The 5,000-nt window shown below is 38.9% G+C and overlaps 1 protein-coding gene across 6 annotated transcripts in view; it reads right to left on the bottom strand.

Moving 5' to 3' along the window:
• The window catches only part of LOC113807422 (sodium/hydrogen exchanger 9B2-like), a 62,920-nt gene that overhangs the window by 5,090 nt on the left and 52,830 nt on the right, over positions 1 to 5,000 (bottom strand). For 3 of the 6 annotated variants that reach the window (XR_011399876.1, XM_070144365.1, XM_070144369.1), the window contains one exon: positions 1 to 763. This exon is cut by the window's left edge and continues 1,918 nt beyond it. The exons of 2 other annotated variants lie outside the window; for them this stretch is intronic. The gene's annotated coding sequence lies outside the window, so the exon portion shown is untranslated. One more of the 6 variants, XM_070144364.1, reaches the window with a different exon arrangement.

The raw sequence follows: 5,000 nt of genomic DNA, 5'->3' as shown, positions 1-5,000 counted from the left end.
AATTTTCATGTACCCACATATGTTTTTTTTTTTTTTTTTTTTTTTTTTTTTTTTTTTTTTTTTTTTTTTTTTTTTTTACTTTACATAAAACAAAGCCTGCGTCTCCTATTTACTACTCCTGCCTTGCTCAAAGAAGTAACCCACTGACACATGGGACATACATTGTCCACTGTAATAATGAGGCCTACTCGATTTCACCTATTCTATTCCCATACTTTAATCATTTAAATTACTATTAATGTTATTAACAATGTTATCACTATCTTTGTACTTATGATTATCAGTATAATGTTATTAACCATATTTACAATATCAGCATTGTTATCAAGTATCTTATTTCTGAAAACTCAAGGTATGGAGTAGGCAGGAGGTTAGAGAAGCCTTGTAACTAAATTCTTGGTGACTTACGTGGTTCTAAAGTCATCCAAAAATAAACAAAATTAGTGAATCAAAAAACACACGGTAAAGTGAACTTACAGATGCATTGGTTAATGACAAAACTATTCTAATTACTTTTCTTAAGCTCTATATGCTTTGTTGAGTACATTTTCCTAAAAAGGGATTGTAAACAACTTTATTAGTTAAAAACTGTAATCAAATCATATATAAAAATGCAAGAAAAAATGAATAGAAATATAACCCATACATATTCATCATACGAATGTTCCACCCATGAACCATGACTGGAGAATGCCAGCTCCCCGGGGGACACTATTTCCATGTTTAGGATCCTATTCTTGTCGAACATAACTGGCAGCACAGGCTGTAATTCAGAGAACTGTCATTGCACAGAGTTACAGACTACCTATAGAGATGATATAAAGTCTGTGCAAGAAAAAAAAAATCTATTAGCATCTTGATACCAAAGACAAAAGTAGACCTTGCAAAATGGCAAAAAAAAGTGAAAAACGTTTTCACAGAAAGAGATAATAACACTGCTTCAGGGAGATAAGGAGTCTTAAAACCATAAATTACTTATACAATCTACACACAAGAGTCGCCAATCAAGTAAGCCTAATGCCCAGATTTTTGGCCACACGCATGCAGCGAATCTTGTGTGCAGGAAGCATATATGAAATCAGGCTAATCATTCATTGAGTATACTTTTGAGAGGCTAAATATCTTCAATGACTGCAGTCAGGGCTAAACAAGTGAAAAATGTTCATCATCCATACCGTGCAAACTCAACCGTGTGTGGTATATTTGCTATCTAGCATTTGGGCTTTCACCAAGACCTGATTAGATGTCAAATGGCATGAAAGGGATAAAATGTAAAATGAGTTTATGTCAGCTGACAGATTGCTTATTATAACTAAGCAGAAATAATATTTTGTAATTGTAAAAATAACATTTTCAATTTTCAATTGTACTTTATTGATGCAAAGTATTTCCTAAAATAAAATAAATATATCCTCAATTAGTACACATGTAAAATAAACTGGTAAGATCTCTTTTCACCAATTAAAAAAATATTATTTTCTTTAAAACAGTACGGAGTTAATTACCTAAAACTACAAAGACTTGAAATGAGGAGGCAGTAAAGAGAAGACCAATGCTTGTGATGTACATGGATAGAACAAAAATGTTCTGCTTTTTAAGAAATGCTAAAAAAAATCCCAATATTTCATCAGGCAACATTATAACAAAGCTGAAGATAAAATTAGACGAAGTCTATGCCGCATATATCTGTTCTTCAAGAAATGTGCGTCTGATTCAAACGCTAAACACACACTGGTTACAGCTGAGGCAAGCAACTGCACTATTTAGGAAGCACAGCCTTTTTGAAAAGGAAAGAAAAGGAGTATGAGAAGGAATAAATATATGAATGAATAAATAAAATTAATAAAAATATCATAGAAACAATAATAATATTATCAATAATAATAATAATAATAATAATAATAACAACAACAATAACAATAATGATAATGACAATAATGATAATGACAATGGTAATGATAAGTATTATAAATTTAATTTTAATTATGATTAAAAGAATATTAATTGTTTGTAAACATACACTACCTGATTACTTTTAACCCACTGCCTCTGGGTAATGTGACATTGATGTCAAGCCTCGTAACAACATTTTAAAATTGTACATTTTGTTATTATACCATGGAGGTACAGCTACACCGAAAACTATCTTTGGGAAGGGTGTCGAAACACTCAATAACGAACAGAACCTTCTGTTGCGGAAGGGTTGGTCTTATGGGTTTCAAATTTGTCTCGTTCTGATTGATGTCTCGAATAGTTCCGGTATTCATATAGATTCACTGGAGATGACTTTATTCCCTTAAGAGATAGAATATGCCTTGCAATATTCAGATAGGCTACACATACCCAAAGTAGTTGGAAAATCAAGGATACCACTAGTTACATAGCGTTAACAACTTTATTTTAAAAAGTATCGTTGTTTGTATCAGAATGTTCAGCATGATTTTCTAACATTTTTCTGTGTAGCTGTACAAGACATGTGGATATGGCACTGCCCGTTTTTTTCTGACAATTAGCATCTAAGGAGACATCAGATCCCTTAAAATATTCTGAGATGTTACAATTCACTGGTCAAGCTCTCCAGCTGCTTCTCCTGTTGTTTACGACGATGTAACTTTCATTGATTCGCTCCTTCCAGCGCAAAAAAGTATATACCTTCTACCTATATAGCTTTAGCATGATCTGTAGGTTCGCATCTCTTCAAGTACTCATCAGCGACGAAATGGTTAATGGTTAAAAACCAAAATAATTTTGCTACACATCTCAGGTAATACAGCACTATAGGAAGGTACAGAATGGGGTGGTGAAGTGTGATAGTTGAATGGGTTATGGTGGGTTTAGGCAAGGGAATTAGATCAAGTGAAGGATATGTATGCGTCTGAGGAAGGAGAACAGGATATCAAAGCAGAAACTGTGGGATTATTTAAGGATGTCTGATAGGTTGGGAGGTCGGTAAAGGGAGGACAGGTAGGGGAAAGCAAAGATGTGGGATGTAGGAAAGCGTGGGGAGGACAACAAAATGCGTGGAACTAAAAGAGGGACATTACATTGGGGAGTTGGGAATCGGTATAGGAGGATGTGAAAGAAAAGTCTCTTGGAAGCAGATAATGGAGGGGTTATAGGAAGACCATGACGAAGGTCAGGTCTGTGAGCTAATATTCTAATGTAGGAGAGCTATTACTTCGTTGATCTACGAGTGACGGTTACAGTGCGTTTTGGAGAATTTGAAGGGGGTGAGCTACGGAATTGGAGGGGGTGGTGGTGTAGTATCAGGTGGGGTAATAGGAGGTGGAGGATCTGGGGAAGAGCGTACTTGTGACACAAAGGATTCACGTATATATCCAGGAGGGCGTGGAAGGGATAGAGGGGATGGAGCTGAGTGGGATGGGCTGTGTTGGGAGGGAGTAGGGGAAGGGGTGTAGGGGGAATATGAGTAGGAAGAGGATGGATATCTGGGGGGATGGGCTGTGTTGGGAGAGAGTAGTAGGAAGGGTTAATGGTTAAAAGCAAAAATAAATGTGCTAGACATCTAAGGTCATATAGGGTGGTGAAGGGTGATAGTTGTTATGCGTCAACTATCTGGAGTAATATTGAAATGTTGAAGATGGGTAAAGAAGTTGATGAGTGAATGGGTTATGCTGGGTTTAGGTAAGGGAATTTAGATCAAGTGAAGGATATGTATGCGTCTGAGGAAGGAGAGCAGGGTGTCAAAGCAGAAACTGTTGCATTCTCTAAGGATGTCTGATATGTTGGGAGGTCGGTGAAGGGAGGATAAGTGGGGAGTGTGAGGAAGAGGCAAAATGACAATTGGGAATTGGAATAGGAGGATGTGTAAGAAAAGTCTCTTGGGAGGCAGATAATGGTTGGATTATTAGAAGAAAGGATATGACGGAGGTCAGGTATGTGTGAATGGAAACCGCAAATATTTCAATGTAGAACTATAACTTAGTTGTTCCATGAGTGATAACGGTTACAGTGAGTGTTGGAGAATTTGAAAGGAAAGGAGCTAGGGGGTGAGATAAAGAATTAGAGGGGGAGGGTGTAGTATCAGGAGGTTGAGGGTCTAGGGCAAAGTTGTGACATAAGGGATTCACATGTGTATCCAGGAGGGAGTGGAAGGTATAGAGGGTAGGGTTAATGTAGGTGTGGTTGGAGCTGAGCGGGATGGGTTGTGTTGGGAGGGAGTACGAGGTAGGGGTGTAGGGGGAGGATGGATATCGGCAGTCACTTTGAGTGTGGAGGGTGCACGAGTTGTGGAATTTGAGGGTGGACGAGGGTTTCGGTGTCATTTTGTGACTCGAGCAGAGAGTTTTGAATATCTTCCAGAGCTTCTGTAGGGGAGCTAGTTGGAGAGTTTTGTGAGACAAAGATTTTTTTATGAGGGGGGGAGAGGAGACTGGTGTCTGAGGAGTAAAAGCAAAGGTAAGTGGGGGTGAGTGTGTGGTAAGAGAAGAAGTGGTGGAACATTTAGTCTGTCTGCTGCAGGTAGTGCGGGGAGGGAGAGGGGAGGGTGTTGGGGCTGTAGTTCAGATTGGAGTATCTGGATTTAGAGTGGCAAAAAAATTTGACTGGGGAAGGTAGGAGGTAGAAGTGGAAGTGGGGAAGTAGGTATAGGGGAGGGTCTAGGAACATCTTGGAAAAGAGGGGGATGGCCTGAGTGGACAACATTACTGGAGTTGGGAGTACAAGAGAAACTTTGTCGACATGCTTCCTGTCTGGCTTGTCGGTGGGTCAGCCTCTATCAAATACATTAGGGGGCCGGCCGCAGTTAGCACATGTGTGTGATTGTGCAGAGCAGTTTGATCAGTTAGGACCAGGTTGGGCACAAAGGGGATATCGGTCTATGGAACAGCAGTGTTTGGCAGGATGTACTAAACGCAAACAGTATTGACATTGACGGGGAGGAGGCTGGTATGGTCGGACAGGGAAGGATTCTCCACCAATGTAGATAATATAGGGAAGGTCATATCTATGGAATGTAATTTTGGCAATGTTGGTGGGGT

Source organism: Penaeus vannamei, chromosome 32, assembly GCF_042767895.1.
Source record: "Penaeus vannamei isolate JL-2024 chromosome 32, ASM4276789v1, whole genome shotgun sequence".
Taxonomy (NCBI): domain Eukaryota; kingdom Metazoa; phylum Arthropoda; class Malacostraca; order Decapoda; family Penaeidae; genus Penaeus; species Penaeus vannamei.
Note: the sequence above shows the minus strand (reverse complement) of the source record. Positions and strands in the feature narration are given on the sequence as shown.